The sequence below is a fragment of the Peromyscus eremicus genome, chromosome 14, assembly GCF_949786415.1.
Source record: "Peromyscus eremicus chromosome 14, PerEre_H2_v1, whole genome shotgun sequence".
NCBI lineage: Eukaryota > Metazoa > Chordata > Mammalia > Rodentia > Cricetidae > Peromyscus > Peromyscus eremicus.
In genome coordinates, this window is record NC_081430.1 from 57956733 (window position 1) to 57981120 (window position 24388).

Below are 24388 nucleotides of genomic sequence, written 5' to 3' on the forward strand. Positions count from 1 at the left end.
TGGAAATTCACCCTTCCCCTTGTATTTACTGGGGTCATCTTTCAAACAACTGCTTCATTCAAGCATGGTCTCCAGCCATGTTTCTAGGGAGATTGGAGCAAAACTAAGAAAAGGCTGTGGCTTTGGGAAGTCACTGGTCGCTCAACAGGCTTGGTAAGAAGTGGGTACTGAATCCCTGAACTTGCTAAGAAACCCAGTGCCCATCACTGTGTCCACCACCACGCCCTGCATTTCAGCCTGGCGCCTCGGGTCTTAGCCTCAGAAGACGCTTTGATGCCTTGAGCCTGTGCAGAGATGGGGACGAGGGGCCTTTCCTGGAAAACAGGCTGGCCTGCCAGAGCACTAATCACAGAAGGAATGACAGTTATCCCGGCCAGCCTTCGATCGCTGATTGGGGTAAACACAGTGGGATTAGAAGTAACCACCAGAACTCCAGCTCATTAGAGCTGAAACATTACAAAGCTTGGAATGTCTTCTCTCTGGGTCCCTGCAGACCCAGCCAGCCGGTGGAAAATACGCCTAATTCACAGATGAGTGTGGGAGTCCTCTCCCTCCCAGGCCCAAGGGTCACGAATCTGGCTGGAAGGGGTAGGTCTATGCAGCCCAGGGACAACAATGATTTCATCCTACCTTCTTGGGAGAGGAGCTGGGGGTCACACTGTAGCATTCACAAGCTGGAGTGCTGTAGCTCTTCCCATCCTCAGGACAGCTGGAGACCCCCACTCTGTGTGGCCAGAGCCTGATGAAGCATCTTCCCTGTACAAGTTGTCCCTGGCAGAAATGGCCCTGCTAGACTCTCAGCAAAGGTTCTGGCTGTAGATTCTTCTTTACTATTTTAAGTATAAGCCTTCAAAAATGTCAAGTTATTTTCAGTTCCCAGGATATACAAAACAGGTCTCAGGTAGAATTTCGACACTGGGCTGTGATGTGCTTACTTGGGGTCCATAGGGATGAATGTGTTCATCCAAGCACCAAATTCTCCACTTATAGATTCCTATTTAGCCTTCATAACCCAGCCCAATATGTTCCCTGCTGCGTGAGCTTTCCCCCACCAACCACTTACAACCCTAGGGCTGTCCTCTAGTCCAACAGAGGCTCAGTATTATAGCTCTGACTTATTCTGTCCCCCAGTAAGCACATGGAGGTACCAGGTGCCGTTGTTCAAGTTGGAGGTAACATCCAAAGTGACCTGGTGTGTGGCAATTGACACAGCAGCTCCTGTGGACCCAGCCCACTGAGCGAAGTGTAGCGTGAGGGACAATGACCACCCCCTCCAACACCGCACTGGGCACCAGCTCTGAGGTATGGGCTCTCGCCAGAACACTGAGGTTGGAGCTGCAAGCGAGATGGGGTGGCGGACAAAGTCTCCAGGGTGGGAAACAGAGTGAGCAGTTCAGTGGGAGGATTAGGCTGAGGTGTTGGCTGGGAAGACAGCTCTGAATGCTGAGGTGCAGGATGCAAGGATGGGGGTGGGACCCTCACCCGGAGGCCAGCATTCTGGGGACCATGGTGAAACTTCAGTGAATTCTCCACAGACATAAGGCACCAGGCCTCCCTCCAGTACCAACCAAGTCTCAGTGTGTGGAGGCCCATCAGGGACAGTCAGCCCTGAAGACAGGCAAGGACCAGAAGAAACTTCTAAAGTCACAGGACCAGGTCAAGCAGACAGAAGCCTGAGACTTCTGCCCATCCCACCATTGCTAGTGACCTTGGCTTGTCATTCACAGGACAGAGTCAGAACCCTGAAGGTGGCACCCCTATCCAGCTCCCTGGAAAGCAGACCCGGCCTCCCGGATCTCACTGTCACCCCGGACCTTCTTTCTTCTCCTCAGTTTCGGGGCCTCTCTCCAGAGCTCACAGCCTTGGCACCCTGCCACCGTGTCAGCCAGCCCGCCAGGTCCCTGCATAGCCAGTGTCCCCCCTGTGCCAGACTGCATGGAAAACATACTCTGCAGCCTTAATGTAAAGCATGTGTGGCCAGCCAGCCGAACCACGGCTGCAGAAAGGAGGCCAGAGGGCCCCTAGCTGGGCCCCAGCTACAGTTCATACAGAGCTACAGGCTCTGCCCCAGCTCACAAGACACTGGCCAGCACCGGGACTGTGAGGTCCAGGTTGCCGAGGGCCTGAGAGTGGCCTTATACACAGCACATTAGACCGGGGACCTGAGAGGAACCTTCACCTCTACCTAGACTCCCAGGATTCATAGAAAGTTCTGGGCTTCTGCAGCTGGGCTTCCGGGCCATCTCCAATTGGTCTTTTGAAGCTGTCTTGCAGGAAATCAGAGAGTAACGACTCCTGAAAATGGAGTAGCCATCCCCAGGGACTCAACAGATGTCCATAAGGACCTCAAGGTGGGGACATAGTCATGAATGGCCCTGAACTGTGCCGTGCTCTCCTGGGGTACTTAGAAGGAAGAAGGAGGTAGGCAAGAGAAAGAGGTAATTATGGGAGAGGGGCATCAGTGAGGAAGCAGCAAGCCAAGGAGCATGCCGTCTTCTAGAAGCCAGAGAGGCATGTCGGCAGGGCTCCCGGACTCCCCAGGGAGGTCCTAGCACTGCTGGCATCTTGACTCCAGCTCCATTAGCCCCATCTCCAGCATCAAACCTTGAGAACTGAGACAACCCATAGTGGTTTGAAGCTGTTAGAGCAGGCACGGGAGCTTCCTAGGGATTACCTGCATCTTACCACTGTTGCCCTGGCCTGGGCACCTCCCACCCCAGGCTCCCTCTCTGTCTCCACCTCTCTAGATTATGGCCAACTGCTCAGCCCTCAGGCTCTGCTCCAACTGTCCCCAGGGACTTTGTATTAGTCCCGTTGGTGAGCTGGGGGTTTCTCCCTTTCTCTCCGCTCACTGTCGGGCTCCTTGCCACAGCCAACACTCTCGCTGAATGCAAGGGAAGGCATTCCTCCTATGACAGGGAGGCTCGTTACCAGACACCCCGGGCCACCTCCACTTTAGAGGACTGTGCAGCACTGTCCCTAAGTGCAGAAGCTCAGATTCAGGTGACCTCTGCCTAAGAAGAGCTGTTTAGTACTTAGATGCCAGTTTTTTCTGACTAGGTCCTGGCTCTCGCACCCAAGAAAGGAAACACCTGGTGAACACCAAAGGCCATGGTCATCTCTGTGTGCAGCTGACTACCCTTGCCATAGCACTGAAAAGTTGATCAAATAAGAAAAGGGATTCCTTGTCTACCTGGAAATTCCAGATCAACCTTTAATACAAGTTTATCCCTAATACTGTTAGGGTGCACTTCCACTAGGAAAAAAAAAAAAGCTGTCTAGTTTTCTGATCTTCAGAGTTAGTCGGGTGTCCTAGCTCCTATCTGAGAAACTCAGTGTCATTTCCCACAGCCCAGAACTGGAGCCCAAAGGGCTGAATGAGCCCCAGACCCACATGCCAGAGCTTCCCCTATCCTCTCACTCTTCTTCAAGGGGGAGGGCAGGGACCCTCAGGGCAGCCCCGGCCTCTGTGTCTAAGGAGGGGCTGTAAAGGGAAACAACACCTGGGCTGCTCTGGAGGTAGGCCCGACAGTCACTGCACAGACCTGCTCTGGAGGTAGTCACTGCACAGACCTGCTCTGGAGGTAGTCACTGCACAGACCTGCTCTGGAGGTAGTCACTGCACAGACCTGCTCTGGAGGTAGTCACTGCACAGACCTGCTCTGGAGGTAGTCACTGCACAGACCTGCTCTGGAGGTAGTCACTGCACAGACCTGCTCTAGAGGTAGTCACTGCACAGACCTGCTCTGGAGGTAGGCCCGACAGTCACTGCACACACCTGCTCTGGAGGTAGTCACTGCACAGACCTGCTCTGGAGGTAGTCACTGCACACACCTGCTCTGGAGGTAGTCACTGCACAGACCTGCTCTGGAGGTAGGCCCGACAGTCACTGCACAGACCTGCTCTGGAGGTAGGCCCGACAGTCACTGCACAGACCTGCTCTGGAGGTAGGCCCGACAGTCACTGCACAGACTGGCTGGCATGGCCTTCAACCACTCTCTTCCCCTCAGCATTCCCACCCTTTCCGCCTTGCCTGCCTCCTTTAAAAGTGGCCATGAACTCAGTGACTAAGGGAGGAGGGAGATGGGAGACACAAGGCAGGCTACCTAGACAGAGACTATCCCGTCCGTCCTCATCCATCTTGGTCCACCCCTTACACAATTCAAGGGCTCACCTCCCATGAAGCTCTACTGGCCAGCAACAGGTCTTTCTCTGGCTGAGCCCCCTCATGGACCCAGAAGTCAGGCTCATCATAAAAGGGACTTCAGCCTCTGAGCAAAGCTGTAGGGACCTTAGACAAGCCCACCTTGTCTCAAACTCAGTTTCCCTGTCAGTGACTCTCGGGTTAAAACAGGGTCAAACAGTGATCAGATAGGGCCCGACCCTCCGATTGGAGGTAGACCCTTCTCTTTCCACCAGCCACTGCGTCACAGAACCACCCCAAATTTAGCATCTGGAGCCAACAAACAGGGTTAGTTCCACAGGTTCTGCAGAAGAAATGTGGAGTGGCCAGACCCTCCCTTCCAGGGTCACCTTCACCATTGCTACAGTATCGCTTGAAGGCTCTACTGATGTGTAGAGGCCCTGGGGCCAGGTCCACTCCTGGACCCTTGGCAGGCTGTGGTCACAGGTCACTGGGGGCTCTCCACAGGGCTGCTAAGAGGAGGGACAGGATGCATGCGCTTGTGCCGGGGACAATATACACAGAAGACAGACTTGAGTCCTAAGGATGCAGGTGGGGGCCCCCGGAGGGGGAGGTTCTTCAAAGGGGACACAGCCAGTCAGAGTCACACTTGCACTCACCTTGCCTTTAACTCTTCCCACAATGAAAGAAGTGTCATTTTTGCAGGATCTTAGGTGAGGGCTATAAAAGTGGCCCGAGAGTCCGTGCCATTTCCCGGTGGGCACAAGACTTCCACAGGGATAGACACTGTCAATCATTCCATAGCTGTGCACACCAGCCCCTACTGCTCACACACTTGAGAGCCCTGGATGCTGTCAAAGGGGAACTTTTGGGCCCATGTCACTGGCCAAAAGAACTCTGTGTCTCCTGATTTTGTTCTGTTCCAAGTCCCCTGTCCCAGAGGCTCTTCAGATGTTCAACACTGTTTTTGCTCCTCCAGGAATTGCCTATTCAGAACTGTGTCTGTTTTTCCACGGAGAGCTATTTCTGTTCATTTTTAAGAGGTCTGGTTGGTGAGGGTCTCGTTCCTTTGCCAAGGAGAAGCACTTGAAATGTCTCCTCCTCCTGCCTCTCAGTTACCTTTCCATTCTGGTCTCTGGGTGTACGCCATTTCCACACACTCAGAGCATCTCTCTGCTAATTCCCAAGCTGTCTGTCCCCCACATCTTTGATCCAACTAGGATGATACCAGTCTAAATGAAGGACCAAAGTTACAGAGTGTTTTGCCATTGTGGACTAGGGAACTTGGAGTATCTTGGTGACAGACCCTTCAATGACAGTGGCATGCAAAAGGCCACTTCCCTAGCTCTCACTGTATCTGAGTGGCAGCCAGACCCTGTATGGGTACAAAGATGGGTTTTAGAACTCGCAGCAACTTTTGAGCAATTCAGATGTGTCCCCTACTCATGACACTATGCAGGTGGTAAGGGCAGAATTGTAGGGACACACAAGGCACTGTGACTCTCTCTTCTCTGGTACAACATTGGAAGAAGATGACCACTACACTTGTTCAGTGGTAGGAGCACCCAGGACATCCAGGGGTGACTCCTCTATGAGAGGAGGAAGAGAATCTGTGAGTCCATCAGGGACAGTGTGGGGACCCACAGCTAACTCACCAGCCAGAAGCTTCTGGGGGTCAGAAGAGCTTTCTGATGTTTTCTTCTTTGGGGGCTGGGAAGATGGCTCAGTCAGGGAAGTGCTTGCCACACCAGTGTGACAGCCTGAGTTTGATCCCTCGAACCCACATAAAAGGGTGCATGACGATGCACACTTGTAACCCCACGGGAGAGGTCTAGGAGGATCCATGTGGCTGCTGATCAACCAGTCTAGCCTAGTCAGCGAGCCCCAGATCCCAGGGAAAAACTGTGTCTTAGAAACTAACTCCCAAGGACGTTCATGCCCATGGCTGGCTCTGACCTCCACATCACTTGTGTTCACGCACACTAACACACCTTCATGTACAAATGCACACCCGTACATACAACCTGCACGGTCAGTAAAAATTTCTAAATGCAAAAAACCATTTTAAAAAGTGTAAAGCCAGGCATGGTAGTCCGCTCCTGTAACCTAGCACTCACGAGACTACAAGCAGGAAGGTGTACAGGTAGAGACAAGCCTAGGCTCTGTGTGAGAGCCTACCCGCTGCAAAAGAGTGATGGGCAGCCCCGAGGTGGGGTTGCTGGCCTGAAACAAGGGATAGGGAGGGAGGGCTGGGACACTAGCTGGGTGCTGATGTGGCTGAAGGAGGGAGGCAGTGCATGTGGTGAAGATTCAGTGTATCCATTACCCATGTCTTCCCCACCTGAGTACTGTAGTCCAATGGGGGGGGGGGTTGACATTCTGGCAGCTATAGCCCAGGGGACAGGAGCATTTGACATGATTCTAGAAGTATGGAGATCTCTCAGCTGCAATAACTGTGACCAGAACTGGGTGACAAGATAAAACACATGATGGATGGGTGGGTGGGTGGATGGATGGGTGGATGGATGGATGGATAGATATATGGATGGATAGATGGATGGATAGATGGATGGGAGGAGTTGGTGACCACTGACTGCTCAGAGCCCATGCTAAGCAGGTGAAGGGCGATTCAGTCCTCCCTGGAAACCCTGCTGTGGAGCCTTCATTAAACCACAAAGAGAGAAATAAAACAATTTTGCAGCCCTAGTCCATGACTTCTCTGAGGATGGGAAGTCAAAGGCTACAGGACTGAAAGCCAGTAGCAATCTGATTAATTCCCCTGGACAAAGGCTTTAATCTAACACAACAGCAAATTCTTGTTTTTTCCATTAAAAACAATACCTCGACCCCACACCGGCTGCCAGGGCCTTAATGAGATCCCTTGCCCCCCCGGGAGGCTGAATTGGACCTTTGTTCTTCACAGCACGGAGTTCAGAACATTCCCAGTTCGGCAAGCAGTGCCAGTTGGGGGCATGTGCTGTGATGAGGACTGTGAGTCTGGATGTGACATAAAGTCCCATGGAGTTCTCAGTGACCTCAGCTGAACTGAAAAGTGGTACAACTTCTTGGGAGAAGGTTGTGGGGTTTGCCCAGGCTGCACCTGGGCACAGTGCCCTGTGGTAGAAGCCCTGAGCTGGGAGACAAGAGGCCTTGGGTCTATAGAGCTAGCCACCATGATGTCACCTCTCACAGGGAAATCTCAGGCAAGTTTTACCCTCATTAGTACCTGAACCCTCCCAGGTCTGCTGTGAGGACTGACTTCTTAGAAAGGCCACTTAGGCAGTCAAGCCCTGGGTACGACTTGCCCAGCTGTAATGGTCAGTGTGAGCAGGGTATGTGACCAGTGGTCTGGGAAAGGAAGTTAGGGCAGCATTTCCTGATACACAGAAGCAATTGAGGGGAACATTAATAATGTTACACAGGAAATCCTCTGGCACCACATAGCCATGATCCACAACATGCACCCACCCCAACGGAAAACAACTTTCAGTAACAGCGACATCAGCTGAGCCTGCCTCCTTGTTTACCAGAAACTTGCCTGGTTTAGCTGTAAGAGTCTCACATTCCAGAGAAGTCTTCCATCCTAGATAGGCTGGGACCATTGTTCCTTCTCTCAGAGTTCCATAAACACAGTGCTCAAAGTGAAGTTGAAACTAGGTACAAGATTAGGGGTGCAAACCCCCCTCCCAGAAGAGCGGCATCCAGAGGCGGAAGCACCCCACACAGGGCTCTCCATAAGCTTAGTCACAGTTTGCCTTCCTAGCCAGTCTGAGAGGAGACTGGATGTTTTTCTCAGTATCCAGTCAGAATGGAGTGATAAACAAGACAAGCGAGGCCACGGCGAGAAGAGGGTACAGCAAGCCATCAAGAATACCGTAAGAGAAGACAGTTATTGGGAACCACTCACACCTGGGCACAGGTAGGAGACAGGAACAGTCTGAAAAAAAAAAAAAATCTTCCGATACTCAAATGTGGGACAGGGCAGGGACTATGTAAATGGCCTGTGAAGGGTCATGATGCCTCAGACCTTTCCCACATCTCTAGCCCATTTCCATTCTTGGGGACACCTTTCCTCTGAATGGGCCGCCTCTGTTTCTGTCACTCTCCATGTGTCTCTAGTCTATTCTTTATCTCTGAATGTAAGTACCTTCAGATCTCAGCGGGCTCGCTCTGAACTCAGTTCTGTGCCTGTAAAACTCCCATGGTCTCTGATTGCCCCTGGCTGGCAAGTTTGCTTTGGTGGCTCGGCTAGGCTACTGCCCTTTCTGGCTTGTGGGTACCCCCATCCACACCAAATTCCCTTCTGGTCATCAGAGGTCCCTGAGGTAATATGATGTACTCTAGTAAGAGCCAAAAAGAGCCTGTCTGACCACATGGCCCCACCTGACTTCTGTAGTCACAGTGGACAAGCCAGGTAGGTGCCCCTGCTTCTGGCTCTACTGGCCAGCTTCATGCCCACTGGATATATGCCAGTCACGGCCTCACCAGCCAGGGCTGCAGGGCGTATTCTACCTCATAGGGATCCTAAGCTCTTCCTGTCTCTGCTTCCCACATAGCACAGGGCCATCGGGCGGCCACCAGGACAGGCTGCAGGCCTGGGACCTAAGAAGTCACTTTCAAGGTGCTCCTAACAATAGCTATGATTCCCCAGGGGGACACCACACCTTTGGTAATGAGGTGTCATGGAAGGGTGTCCAGGACAGACCTGGACGGCTGATGGGCAGATAGAGCTCTCTGACAGATTCTCCACTGTCTGGTTCCAACGCCTCCCATTTGGCACCAGGAGACCCAGGAGACCGCTCGTGGGAAACAGCCACAGGCAGTGACCTGTGAAATCAGGAGCCACAAGAAGAAAACATCTTGTCACTGAGAAAATATGCTTATGCTTATTGGAACAGCATTTTTAGGCTCATGTAAAATAAACATATTGGGTCGAATGTTGCTACAAGCCCTCACATTTACAAAGAGGCAAGGATGGAGGTATGAAATTGCGGCCGGGGATTGCCAAGTATGAAGAATTACAGCAGGATTAGCTTCTTGAACTGCAAATTGGAAAATTCAGAGATGTGTGGCACCACCTCAGAGGCCTGGGCTTCTAAACGAAATTTATTATTTCTGTAAAATCTGGAAATAACATCTTCAGGGATAACAAATATACAGTGAAAACCTGATTTTGGTCTGGATATTTGGTCTCCATGCAGACGGTTTTCATTAAAAAGGGCTTTATAAAAATGATAAAAATGTTACAGTTTGCTAAATTAAGTCTGAAGCAGTTCTATTTAATAATCTGATACATTTTAATCTTTTTTTTAAAAAGCCTGACATATTGAAAAGAACTTCAGGCCTGGACACCTTTAAAAAACAAAAGAATCTTAAAAGAAATTAGAGTTTGCTATACTGTATGTTATTTTTGTGTTGACAGTTGGTGCCAAGTGATTGACACCTGAGGCCCAGCACCTCAGACCTCCCAAGCATATCGTTGGGGTCACATGGCATTGGATTTCCTCATCTAGCTATCCCTTGTTGGGTAGCCCCTATGTCTGTGCCTCTCAGCTCCACAGTGCAGCCTGCTCTGGAAAGTGGGCACAAGCCGTGGGAGAGGCATAGAAGGGAGAGAAAGGGCGTCAACTGTCATCAGAACTGTCATCGGAAGCTTATCATGAAGCTCTCCGTAGAGGGTCTTGTCAGGGAGCAGTGGAGAGGACCTTCAAGGGTTCGTGGAGAAAGTACTTGGTGAGGGTAAGCTTGTCTTAGTGAGGCTGCTGAAGGAGGTTGGAAGAGCCCTGGAGTCAGGCTGTGGTGACACTATTTAGGACCAAGGAACAGATGGAAGGGTGAGGATAGGGTGATTGGGTGGATAAGAAGATAGGGAAATGGATAAATTTGTCTCTTGCGGGTTAGTGAGATGCCCTATATGCTTTCTTAGCCCTGAAAAGAATTTTCCCACAGAATTATGTTCCCATATCAAGGACCAGGGAATATGGGAAGACATGATTTGGATAGAGTCAGTTGAAGTGGCACTTGGAAGAAAATTCTGGGACACTGCATCCTGGGTAGGGTGGATAAGATCATCTGGGACTCTAGGGATGGTCCTGGGTGCTGGGTGCTTGGGAAGCCTTCAGTGGGATTCAAGACAATGGAGTGGTAGGGAAGGTCGAATTTGCTCCCAGATTCAGAAGTCTTTGTCTTGGGTTTCTTTCTGAGCACAGCTCCAGGAGATCCTGAAAGCTCCAGTGGGCAGAAGTACAGCGTGAAGACTGAAAGGTCTTGGGTCTGCCCCAGCTGCATTTCTCCACCAGCGTGCCCTGGAAAGACACCTTTTGTCCCTGGCCTCCTGCCTGTTCCCTACCGTGCAGTTGACACCGCCTGCCCCTGGTGCCACTGTGAGAGTGGGGCAATAGTGAGTTTGGCTTATCACAAGGAAAGAGCTATTCAGTGTAGCCCAGGATGCTCTCAATGCTCACAGTTGGCCTTCACGCACCCACCTCATCCACCAGCGTCCACATAGCCAGGCTCCAGTTCCCCAAATGGACCCTCTGGACCCTGCTGAGTCATCAGTCTGGAATGGTGTCAACCAGAGACCCATGGAAGCACCAGGGCCCCCGCTGGGGTCCTGCAAAAGCTGGCAGAGGTAGTATAGTCTCTGGCAACACAGCCATTACCATCTGCTCGTTAATGACCCTATTAAAGATTACTCAATGCAAAGTGAAGCCATCCCAAGCTACTAAATAGGATGTGACTCAGGTCTTGAGAGCAGGGTGGCCTGTGGGTGGGCAGCATCTAGGAATGTCACCCCTGATGTCAGGTCATAGCAGGTTACCTGGCAATGGGACTTGGGCAGAAAAAAGCAGGGATTTTTCTTTTGGTCCCAACCTCACCTGGCTCGGTGACTGGTTCAACATCAGGGCACTAGTCTCACCTCGGCTAATCAAGATGTAGACCAAGCACCAGCTAGGTGTCTCACTCCCACACTCTCACCCAGCAGGCTGGAGGCACACACACAGTCTCCCTCCTGGTTCTGGGTTTAATCTTCCCCCACTATCTGAGGAAGATACAGAGCAGGGCAGGGATGGGAAACTAGGGGCTAGACCTTCACCAGGGGTCCATGCTGTCCTTGGGCACAGTTCTTCTGATTTAGATGAAAAGCCTTCTCTCTCCACCTTGTTCCCACATCTTCCCCAAAGCCTGAGTCAATTCAGTGGTGCCAAAAGCCAGAGACAATCTGTTTGCTTGCCTCCCACCACCAGCTGAGACATCCCATCCACACAGAAATTAAGTTTGATTCTTGGTGAGCCAGAATGGGTCTCAGGACCACCTTTCCCAGCCCAGACCTTTCAGACATACAGTTATTATACTTCTGAAATTTAGTTGAGGCCCACCCTGGAGACCTCCTGGGACCTGCAGGAGTGTTACTGGGAACTACAACTTTGCTTCTTGTGACCTTGAGACACTGGTCCCATCCCAGAGTCTCCCACACTTACAGCAGAACTAGGATGCCTCTTCACTTGCCCAGCACCCTGGCTCTCCCACCCACTAGAATCCCCAGAAAGGAATGAGAGTAGCCTCTCACTCCCGTCACTGAACTTCTCAGGCAGGACCCCACATACACCCAGCATCCTTCAGCCTGAAGACATGCAGTTATTGTTTCTAGGCAGAGAAGTTATGCTTTCTGTCCCTCACTGGGTTTTTAGAACAAGCCTGGATGGCCACATGCAGACTCTATGAGATGCTGAAGCCCCTCCAGGGACTGGGGATGGGAGATGATGCCTTCTATGACAGCTATAGGTATGAATGGTCCAGATAGCCACAAACTCTGTCCCTTCAGCTCATCGATACCGATACCACTCATGTCCCGGAGGTGGGGCAGACAGGTGCCTACAGCATGTAGGTGTGTGGGTCCTGACCCAGCCCTGTGAATGCCCAGAGAGCAGCTAAAAGCCTGCAGCTCCCAGTTGCACGCTGCCCTCCATGGATCTCTGCTCATCAGACTCCCCGGTGACTGGGTGGAGCATAGGAGGGTGGAGCCCCCACCATGCGTCTTGGAGCTGCACTCTCATTGCCAAGATATGGGAAAGTCGGACATGTATAGAACCTCTGTCGCAGAAATAACCCATCCAGCAAGCTCCAGGGTCATGTCCGAGTCTACAGAGCTCTTGCGCCTCAGTTTCTTAATTCTCACAGCAACAGCAGGCCAGGCTCATTAACTGTCCTACGGAGAGGAAAATAAAAGTTCAGAGAAGCCCCCAGCACTACCTCTGGGCTGTCTGCCCAGGCTCAGGTCCTCCCAGGAAGACCCCACTCCCTTGAGTTTCTGGCTCAGGGATGGTAACTTGGGCATCTCTGGATTATTTTAGGAAGTTATTTTACATCCATCTCTGGAAGCCCATAGGAGGCCCCTGAGCTCTTCAGGAGGATGGCCATAGCTGGCCAGTGGTGTACTGGGAATCAGTTCCATAAATGCCCTCTCCTCTACATCAAGTGCTGTGCCTTCACTCGAGGCTGTGGCAGTCAGGTGCCCATTCCCACAAAGTGTCCAGATTGCCCACCAGTAGGCCAGCAGACAGCAGTGCCACAGACAGGGCTGGGGACCAGACTCTGCTAGAGGTCCCTTAGCTAAGAGTCCTGCCACCCTGACTTTGCACATAGCCACCCAGAGCTGGGGCGGGGCTAATAATGTGTGCTTATAGATGACGGCCACACCTTCCTCACAAACTCTCAGTGAGAGGCAGGAGATCCTCTGACCTTGCAAGACATGGGGATTCCGAGGCTCCCCATGGAGTCAGGTTAAATGGCAGAGTCATGAGTCCTAGGCAGATTTGCTGTTACCCAGACTGAGCCTCCGGACTCTGCTGGGCCTTCCTTGGCTTGTTGCTTTCTTCCCACTTCCTTGAAGATGAAGGTCCTCCAGGGACAGGGCGCTCACTCCAGTCTCAGCTGGCTCTGAGTGTGAGAAACTTAGGGAGGTGTGGAGCAAACAGACCTAAGGACACCAATCACATGGCTTCTGTGTGGCCCGGGAGAGGGAACCTCCTGGGGACCATCAGCTTAGTAAGTGGTTATCTAAGGGCAGGAGAAAGTACAAGAGCCACAGAGCAGCCCCATAAGAATGGGTGACCCTAGATCCCCAAGAGTCTGCCCTCATCCTCCATCCTCAAATCTGAGAGCCCCTCAGAGTGCAGATGGCTGGGAGAGTTGGGGCTGGACTTGTCTCCAGAGTTTCTAGGTATAGGGAAGGGCCATGGAGTGCAGTGGTGGATACAGAGGGGCAATTTCGGGCACCACAGGGGTCCAGCCCCTCGACAGTCCTCTCCCAGGGCCCAGGAAGAATCTACAACCAGCTGGTAATCTAATCTATGATGATAAGAAATGAATCTACATACACGAAACTCCTTAGTCCATACACTTTATTATTCTGTGTCAGTTCTCTCTACACAGCTTCTATTCTGCTCTCGTGCCTAGCTCCTTTCTTGCCTGATTTCTCTGGACATTTATCTGCTGTCCCCTCTATGTTCTATCAATTCTTTCATATTAGTTCTGCCCCATCTAGGTTCTTATCCATCTAGTTCTTTCCCATCTCAGCTCCTCTCCCATCTTCTTTCTCATCTTGTTCTTCCCCATCTGGCTCTTCCTCATCTTCCATCTCGTTCCTCTGGTCCTCTCTTCTCGCCCTTCAATCTAGTTCTTCCCCATCTCAGTCCATTCCTCTCCAGTCTTACCCATCTAGTTCTTCCGTTCCCTTTTTCCTTCTCTGTCTCCTCCTTCTCTGAAAATAAAACTGCCTTTTTATCCCTTTGACCCATATCTCTCCAAGATATCTCAGCTCCCACCATTTCTGGCCAGTGTGCACGGTCGCTAGGCAACTTGGCTAGGCAACTTCTGTCACAGCTAGATGTACCTGTAAGTCAGAACCCTTTAGTTCTGAGTTAATAATTAAAAGTAGATCTATAACTAGAGATAAGACTTTGGAAAGGGAGAAAGTTAAACTTAATTAGCACATCCACCAGACCTTCTCAAATAGATAGTCTGGATGCTTAAGTCTGTTAGAGAGTACAGCGGTATTTCTGATAAGATACTTTTGTCTGTCTGGGGATGGTCTTGGCCGGATGCTGTCAATGGCAATAATTACAGGGAGGCTTGAACTGGGGTTCTGACTGTGTATAGTTACCTAAATATTCCATTAGTAGAGGGGAAATGGTACCCAATGAATGATGGAAAAGCTATAATAACACACGAGAAATTCATAGCAGGAAATGGCTAATAATCAAAACCCGGTATCACCAAGATTCCTTGAGCCTCAGCTTGACCTCTGGAAGGCCCTTGGCTTCTTCCAGGTATAGCTTGTCATGATCAGCTGAAATCCTACTTCATATATTTTTATGGCTTGCAGCAGGGCATCTTCTGATTCCATGAATGTCTTTGCCTCCTTCTACCCACGGAAACCTTGCAGACATGGGATGACATTCTCACGCATGTCTCCAAGTCCAGCACCGCAGGTTCTCGGCCTCCAGGCCGTAGACTCCAGCCCAGAAACTCCATTCATGTGACAGCCTACACCGTCCTCTGGACAAGAGCCCAAGAGCCAGGTGCGGCTCAGTGGTTATCACTGCCAGTCAGGAGGACTCTCCCCCGATGGAGGAGCCTCACTGACCTCACACAAGCTGTCACCACCCCCTCCTCTTCCTCCAAACCATTAGCTGGTTTCAGAGCCTGGGATGTCTGACATGTTTTCCCCACATTTGCTTCTCATTTCAAAGTATAAACCTGGCAAGCAGTGCACGGACCCTGTTAGAGAAAGTTCCATGTTTTTCTCCTCCTTCTGTCCCTCCCAAGTATCCCCTCTCAGGGCAGGATGGTTCCGGAGCCACTCCTGGGTGGTTGCTACTGGCCACAGAGCTCCGGGCAGCGCCAGGCAGCCAAGGCGCTGGCAGCCCTCCGTTTCCAGTTGCTTTTGCCACAAGGTTTGTTGTGCAGAGGGCAAATCTCAGGCTCCTTGGGTTTCTCTAGTGTGTTGACGGCGCCCACGAGTCACCCCATTTATCATGGGAAGGGTGGACCCCACCCAGCTTTCTACCCTGACTGTTTACTGGGCCTGGCATCCCTCTGCAGGTGGGGCCTGCTTCTTTCCATAGCTGCCTTAATCCCAGTCCTTCCCATGGCACCCAGTGAAGACAGTTCTTTAGGATTTTAGTCAAAATTCCGCCCCCCTCTCTCCAAGCAAAGGCAACAGAAGAGGGGAATGAATGTGAGGGTCCCACACTCAGCTCAGAGCCTGTCTCCACACAGCCTGAGCCAACCCAGGCTGGTTGGCCTCACAGAGCCTCAGCTCTACCATCCGTACAACATGCTCAGGAGGCTCTGGTGGCAGAAATGCCTGTTGTCTCCTCTAGGCCTGAACCTGCTGCTCCCCACTCTGCTGAAGCAGACATTCCCAGGCAGCAAGGCTGCAGTGTCTCCCCACCTCAAGGGCTGCAAATACTAAATGAGCTGATTTTGGCGGGGGGTGGGGTAGGGGGAAGGTTATCGACTTCTTGGGTCAGACAACTGAGACCCAGCGTAGTCAGGAGCAAGCACCAGCCACTCAGTCAGGATGAATCAAGGGTCCTCTACTACCCAATTCCAGAGCCTTGGCCAGAACCAGAGCTTCTGGGCCAGATGAGCATGAGAGGGGAGAGGAACACCCCCATCTGTGCTCTCAACCCAGAGACATGCCCCTCCCATCCCCATACACTGAGCCCAATCCCCAGGATGTAAACCAAAGTGCCCTGAATCCAGAGTCTAATTTAACACTTGGCAAAGACAGGGAAACTGAGGCCAGGCAATCCAAAGAGCAATCAAGGAGCCACAGACTATGGCAAAAGGGCCTAGGCAACAGCAGCCCCCACTAGCCAGCTGCTAGAGACAGCAGCATGCTTCCTTCGTAATTAAAGGTCAGACCCAATTGCCCAGGCAACAAAAAAGACACAGTGTGGCTCCTGACCTTTCTCAGCTAATAAGGAGAAATATTTTATGTCGTAAAACATTTCATTATTAAAGCAACCAGAAAAACCTATTCAGAGACACAGCCAACAGGCTTACAATTAGCATACACAAAGACCCAGACAGAGCTCACCCTGCCAGAGGGGCAGCTTCTGGGTAAGGACAATTCCAGCTTAAGGGTATGACTCTGAGGTCCACATGTTTCTACCACCATTTCACCCTTTCTGCTTCTGTTATGGGTGGTTTGGGGGAGAGCAGTAGGGTATACCTCGCTCTGAGAATCTGGAGGGTTGGGGGGACATGGTGATGATGCCAGTGGAATCTCAGGTAGGGCCATCTGGAAGGGAGGACAGGGTATAATGAAGGCTAGTTCTGCAGGGTGGTATGGAGAAAGACTTTTCCAGAACCTTCTGGATGCCAGGCGCTAGCTTGTGACCAGTGCTCTGCCCCTTTATCACTGCTTGGAGCCCTTAGCATACCCTTTACTATGAGATCTTGGGGATAAACAAGAAAAGACAGGTTATGGTTTAATAGTGATGTGTTGGCATGTCATGTTGACCAGGTGTCAATTGTGCTGGATAGTTTTCTTGTCAACTTGACACTAGCTAAAATCATCTGGGAAGAGAAAACTTCACTTGAGAAAATGCCTCCATCAGATTGACCTGTAGGCAAGCCTTTGGGCCATTTTCTTAATGATTGGTCTGAGAGGATCTAGCCTACTGTGGGTGGTAACATCCTCAGCCAGATGGTCCTCCTAGGTAGTACAAGAAAGTAGAGCAAAAGATAGAGAGCCAGCCAGCAAGCAGTGCTCCTCCAGAGTTCCTGATTCAGTTCCTACCTCCAGGTTTCTGCTCAACTTGAGTTCCTGCCTTGAACTGTAAGGTGTAAGCTGAATTAAACTCTTTCCTTCCCAAGTTGCATTTGGTCATAGTGTTAACCACAGCAATAGAAACCTAAGACAGTTAGAGTCTAACCCTTAGGTCCTTGTCTCCTGGGAGCTGCCCCCTCCCTCTTGGCCTGCTTCTCTCCTCCTCCACTCAGTTTTCCAGCACCCTCTCCCTTCAGGCAAGTTCCCAGGTCCTCATCCACTCCTTTGCAGGGCTACAAGGAAAAGAGAGGCTGACTTCGGGGTTGGCAGAGGACAGCTGGTCCCAAGACAACAGAGAGAGATGAGCGAAGGAGTGAATAGATAAGGCCAGCTACAGACAGGGCAGTGCTGGGGTCCATGTGGTTTCCTCAGAATGGAGTCCTTGTCCCAAAGTCCTTGAAGGATGTCTCCAGAGAAATGGCCTGAAATGGCAAGACTACCCACTGGTTGGGGAAGCATTTCTGTCCGTCTTGGGTAGATGGGGTGATCACCAGTCCCTCTGGGGCTCATGTACAGGCTGGCCGGGATTCCTGGGGCCACGGCAATGGGACTGCACAGATGGAGCCTCAGCTGGCCCTGCACTGGCCTCCTGGGCCCAAGCAGGGCTTCTCCTTCCCAGTGCCTACCTCAGTATGTCTGCCTTCCTAGAGAAGATCAGGTTCCGACAGTTCCTCTACACAGTAGCTCAGTCCTGGGGATCCTTTGGGGGTCTCCATGCAGCACTCCCATTCCAACAGCATCTCCCTCAGGACCTCTGCAAGCCAAGATCCCTGAATCTACCTGTGCCTCTGTGGGCATTTGCACTCACTTGTGCTCAGGGAAAGTCCTTTTCAGCCCCTGGGCCACACTCACTGGCAAAGTCTATTAGGAGCTTAGGAAAGCCAGATTCCTTTCATGGAAACTTACTTTACTTAGAAACAGATTGAAAATATGTTTGCAATATGTTTTCATGTATATATTTATTCATACATACATGCATGCATATATGTACATATGTATATATATACATATACACACATTATATAATATGTATAAAATACACACATATATATGTCTGTATGTATTTATGTATGCCAGCAACTGGAAGCCCCAGGCTGTTTATTATGGTCTTCAAGTGATAACCCCTCATGGACTTTCTATTCTCTCTGCTACAAAACCGAAGGCTGACCCTGGGTTGGAAAAGACTGGACCTGGGGAGCAGGTCAGAAGGCTTCCACATCCCTGAGGACAGAGGGGTTCACCCTCCTGGGCCCCAACCAGACTCCTCAAGCGTGTGTCCTCCTCCTGTCCAAACACCTCAGCAAACTGGACAAGCACTCTTCACAGACTGGAACCTTCATAGCCCTGCCCCCACAGCAGTAATGGGAGATGCGGCCTGAGAAGGGGGTCCTAGGGCTCTACACTCATAGGTGGATTTCGGTCTTTACTGAAGGATGGGGTTGTTGTCAGGGGAGTAGGCTTCATTAAGAGAGCGCCTGTGGTCCTTTTGTGTTCTACCCCTTCACAGCAGGAGTAGAATATACTCAGAGGCCCTTGTCAGGGAAGCCTCCTTGGCCTCCAAGTCTCTTTGTTTTGTTGTTGTTGTTGTTTATTTTAACCTCTTTGTTTTTTTAGTTTCGTTTCGTTTATTTTGAAGCAGGGTCTCATGTAGCCCAGGCTGGCCTGGAACTGGGTATATAGCTGAGAGATGACCCTGAGTAACAGGCCTGCCTGCCTCCACCTCCTGAGTCTTGTGCTTCCATGGTCGCTTCCCCGTTCCTAACCCACCTGTTTGGAAGCCTCCCTAACACCCTCCTTTCTCAGGAGACAGCTGGGAGAGGCTAGGCTGCTGAAACGAAGAACGGGGACTTTTACTGTCACGTGTGGACAGTTTTCTGTCTCCCTGACCATCTTCTGGGGCCTGAGTGAACCCCAGGCATTCTGTCACTAAGGTTACTGACCAGATTACTATTTTCCTTTAGGAGTAGAGAACTCTGGAGCTCTAAAAGGCTCCGACTCCACCCTCAAGCTACACAGCAGGTAGAGGCCAGAACTCAGTTCTGCTCCTGGAGTTCCTGCTCTTGCTAGATGTGCCCCAGAGGCCTCCTCCCCAAGGCCAGGCGGGGGAAGGCTGTGTTTATGGCAAGCTCACAGCACCCAGACTATTTCTCCCCACCCCTAGACCTGGAGCAGGTCCGAGGTCCCAAACCTGCAGAAGGCCTCCTCGGGAGTAGAGAGCCCAGCAAACCTGTGATTAATTTTCCCGTCCTCATTAATTCCCGGATTTCACCCTCTCATTATGAGGCGGTGAGGCAGTGGGTGGTGTGCAGTGGGGCTGCATGCCTGCCTGGCTCCCAGAGTGGTTACCAAAAGGCCTGGCGCTGGTAACTGCCTTTGCCCAGCCTCGGATGGGCTCATTAGAGGTAATGAAATCTAGGAGCCCAGGGCAGGAGAAGTGCAGGTCCCTCAGGGGGTTTGTGCAGACGGGTAGTTTGTTCTTCAGAGGAAAGTGGCCCCAGGGAAGCCAGGGCTATGAAGAGACATGCAAGCGGAGATGGGGCCCAGGGCTCTGCCCATTCAGGGGCCCAGGCCAAGCTCTCGGGATGCACAGTTCAGTTCAGAGCTTGGTTCCAGACCCTTCCTTCTTCTTAGCACTCCTCTCGGCTCCTGATACCCGTTCCTGGTGCTTCCACCTGGAGATCCACGCCATGCTGTCTTCACCCAGTACCCCTGCCTGCCCAGCTATCATTTCCAGGGTGGGCAGGACTAAAGTCCATCCCTGGCCTCAGTTTCCAGTCTTCCCTTCCCTAGCTCCCTGTCTATCTATCCAAAGAGTCTTGTAAAACAAACATGGCTGCCTAACACCCTGAGGCAAGCCCAAGAGTCCTCAGCTGCACTTTCAGGCCCCTGACCCCAGGTCTAGCCTTGGCTCTCAGCTCCCCACCACAGCTCACCCTCTGGTCACGTGACTTCCCTCTCACTCTCTTCCACCTGTGACCTTTGCTCAGCTGTCTCTATGCCTGCAGTTTTTCTTGTAGTGTGACAGAGAAAGCACTGGAGCCACTGTCCCATCCGTCCCCCCCCCCACTCTCCCACCTCACCCGCCACTCTGTGTAACTCACTTCACTGACACCTGATCTAACCTTTCTTCGTGACACTACTTTGGGCACCCTGGTCTCTCCACCCCTGAACACAGATCATCTCTTCAGATCCCTAATAAAACTCAGCCTAGGCCTTGCACACAGTAGGCGCATCATAAGTGCACACTGGTCTGAACTGGCAGTACCTTTTCTGTACATTCTCCCTGCATTTTGCTTTGTGGCTCCTGCCCAGGGCAGCTCTCTCCTAAAGGATTCCCATAGCCTCTGAGTCCTCAGAACCCTAGCAGAAGGAATTCCCTGCTTCCATGAGAAGGGAGCCCAGGTAGAGAAGAGTTATAAGTGCTCAGCCTCGGTGTCCTGCTGCCCCCAGCTCTCCAACATGCATGGACTTGGAGAAGCTGTGAGCTGTCCAAGGGCATGGCTACAGCCCTGGGTGACTGTGATGATGGACCCCTCAGCCCAGCACTGGTATCCTCCTGGGAACGTGGATGGGTGGGTTGGAGTCACTTCTTCCAGTTTTGGTGTGTGACTGGTTCTCTGCTGCTGTCGTCACAATGCGGTGCTTATAACTCTATAGGTGTCTCAGCTCACAGTGCAGGGGACAATGAACGAACCACCTTTCACTGGCTCATATCGAGAAATCAAGGGCTGTGTTCATTCTGGACACTCAGGGGAGAACCTTCCTAGTTTATTGTGGCCTCCAGAAGCCACTCACATTCCTTGACTCCTGGCTTCTCCCCATCCTCAAGGCCAGCCATGACCCGTCAGGTCCTCTTCTGGCTTGGCTATGACCCTGATCATCTCCCTTCATATTTTGAGGATCCATGGAGTTACACCAAGATACCACACAACTCAGACTCATCTCCCCATCCAAAAGACCCTGAACTAGACCTATGCCATGGAAGGCCCTATGCCTTCTGGAGCAGCATACACCAGGTTCTGAGAGTTGAGCCCCAGACAGTTTCAGGACCACCACCTAGACTGCCTGGGCATAATCTCAAGAAGCCTGGAGGTATTGAGGAATTTGTGGGAGAGTCCTTGAGGGCATGCAGGGGAGCCCTTGCTAGGTTGTGTGTCTTGCCCAGGTCCTGGGAGCCAGAGGAAGCCCCTAGGGAAAGGAGGTGCCCAGAGGATAGAGAAAGGCCAGGGCATGAATCTGGTGTGTGTGTTGGTCAGAGCCCTGCCTCTGGCTTGAGACAGCCCAGCTGAGCCTGGCTGCATCCCAGCAGTGGAGGAGGGCACTTGCCGGGAACTCCGGGGCCTGACACCCTCAGCAGAACCATCTGCCTTGGCACGTGGGCTGCAGCCCCATGGCGCTCTTGGTTTTGCCTGATTCCCATTATCATTTCAAATTAATCAGATCTGCAACTTCTGGCCCTGACACCTGCAGCTCATCTCTGACCTGACATCTGACACGCAGTGCTTCAGCTGACCATGGGCAGGTGCTGGACCAGACTCCCAAGCCCTGGTCCTCACTCTGCTTGTCACACTTTGTTGTTCGAATCTTAGATGGTCTTTTAATTAAAAAAAAAAAAAAAAAACTCAGAGCCGGGTAGCGGTGGCGCACGCCTTTAATCCCAGCATTCGGGAGGCAGAGCCAGGCGGATCTCTCTGAGTTCGAGGCCAGCCTGGTATACAGAGCAAGATCCAGGACAGGCACCAAAACTACACAGAGAAACCCTGTCTCGAAAAAACAAAACCAAACAAACAAAAAAACCCACAAAACAAACAAACAAAAACAAAAAAACAGAGCCAGCCAACTCCTCAGCCGATCCTGTTTCCTCAGACTGAAAGCCTCTGAGTCCTCACCCGAAAGGCTCTCAGCTGAGCTGCTTTAGTTCCTGTTTCCTCACGCCTTATATACCTTTCTCTGCTCAGCCATGTCACTTCCTGGGATTAAAGGCATGTGTGCTTCTCAGTACTCGGATTAAAGGTGGGTGCCACCACTGCCTGGCTCTGTTTCCAGTGTGGTCTTGAACTCACAGAGATCCAGATGGATCTCTGCCTCCCCAGTGACAGGATTAAGAGTGTGTGCCACTACTGTCTGGCCTCTGTGTCTAATCTAGTGGCTGGCTCTGTCCTCCAATCAAGTTTATTAGGGTACACAATATATCACTACAACACTCAGCCGCCAAAACCCACATACCTACTGTATGCTTATGAGGATGCCTGACCCTTCTCTTGCAGACCACTGACATGTCTAATAGGGTTCTTTTGTGCCTCCAAAAGTGTCCCCTGAGTTTACCCCAACCATTGGTGGCACCAGCTGTCCTTGCTCTGACCTCCCTGCCTCTACAATGCAGTGTGCTCCTATGTGTGGGACCCTTCATTGCCTATTCCCAGGAACTTTCAAGGCCTCATTCCTTGATGTCCCAGTACAGTTCTGTTGATGTGGTGTGATCCTGAGGCTGGCTGAGGCCCAGCTTGGCCAGGTGGAGCAGTCATGGCTCCTTAGATCATGCATTGGTCTGGCATAAGATGATTGAGGCTAACTGGGTCCATAGGACTGGATCAAATTTACAGAACTGTGCAGTGATGGAGCCGTGGTCATTGTTCCCAGCACAGAGCCACTGTCTCCTCCCCAAGGCCCTCAGCTGACACTACACTTTAAGGCATCATACTCTTGGAGGTTCTTGGTTCTGTGAGCATCCTCTCTCCTGCCACCATTTTGTTTGCAGTAACTAAAATACCAAGCAGGGCCAGCCCTGCCCAGAGAAAGAAGAGCAAGAACTGTGTGTCCAGGAGCAACAAGAACAAACATCTCCAGTTCCTGCCATCCCAATGGTGGCCACCGAAGATGGAAAACAATGGCAGGTACATTCTGTGCCTGTGCACACCTACCTTCGGGGACTCAGATGGGTTCAGACCAAGCAAACAGCCTTTACATTCCAGTCCTTAGGCAGGAGCACACAGTCATCTCTGAGTCACTCTCTTTTGAATCTAAATGCCACAGGCTAAAGGCCCCTGTAATGGTTTGAATGTGAAATGTCTCTCAAAATGACTAATGTGCTCAGGACTTTGTCCCTAGCTGGAGGTGCTAATTTGGGAGATTCTGAAAACTTTGGAGGGAAAGAGCCTATCTGGAGAATGAATGTCAGGGGAGTGGGTCCTTCTGGACACCTTTTCCTTGCCTCTCCTACCTCCACCATGACCACCCCTCCACCACCAGCACCCTCCTCCACCACTACCACCCCACTCTGCTCCCACACACTTCCATCACCATGGTGATCTGCCCCAGATACCTGGGGTCAAGTGACCATCAATGGAATGAACTGTCTGCAACTCAGATCTCAGTGGCAGTGACTGGTTTGGGGACAGGGGCTGACACATAATTACCCTTTCAGGAACAGGCTTAAGAGGAGAAACGACCTCAAGACTGTGACGAGGCTTTGAGGTGGGAGAGCATTACGAAGAAATGGTACAGTGACCCTCACGGAGAAGGAGCCTTCCTTTAAAACCTGGAAGGGAGCTTCATTAGAAGGAGGAGATAACGTATGGGATTCAGCTGATAAGAGCACACACCTACTCCAAGTTACTCCATGTTGCCTAAACAGTGGTTTTCCAAGATGTGCATTGCCCTAGGACACTTCATTTTACAAGCAGCTTGACTCCATTTTGAGGGAGAAGGATGACTGCAGCCACGGGATGGACCCAGAAACTACACCACTTGTCTGGCACCCCCCAACAAACTGGGACCGATAAAATGACTTTTCCTGTGAGTAGAAAAGGAGATAGCCTACTGTCTATTAGGAAGACTTGAAAATGTGGAGGTACATGGAGGATTAAAATCATATAAGGCAAGCCAGGACTAAGAACTTACCAGACACACCAGAGTAAGGAAAAGGTGTCACCCCCTCATCCAATCCCATAAAGTGATGGACACCTAACACTGAGATGCCATAGTCCCATACCAACCTATCGTCTGGAGTGTGCTTGAAGGAGTGACAACTCCCCCACTTGGCTTGGTCCCCCACTGTTGATGCATCTTCCTTGGCTGCCTGCCCAGCCACCTGTTCTCCCAACTGGACCTGGACCTGATCGCTGTTTCCTGCTCCAGACCTTCACAACTGAATTCTGCAGCCTCGCTCTCAAACCTGACTCCGGCAGCTCCCTCCTCCACTACTCTGGTTTGTTATCTAATCTGTAGAGACATTTCCTCACTTTCTCAGCTGCTTCTGAAGCCTCTTGAACTCAGCTGTAGCCTCTTTACCACATATACATTCTCTAACCCACACACACCGACAGGTACACGGATACATTAACTGTGTGCTGTGTGTGAGAGTTAGTATTTGGAATTAAGACTAGAATAAAGAACTACAT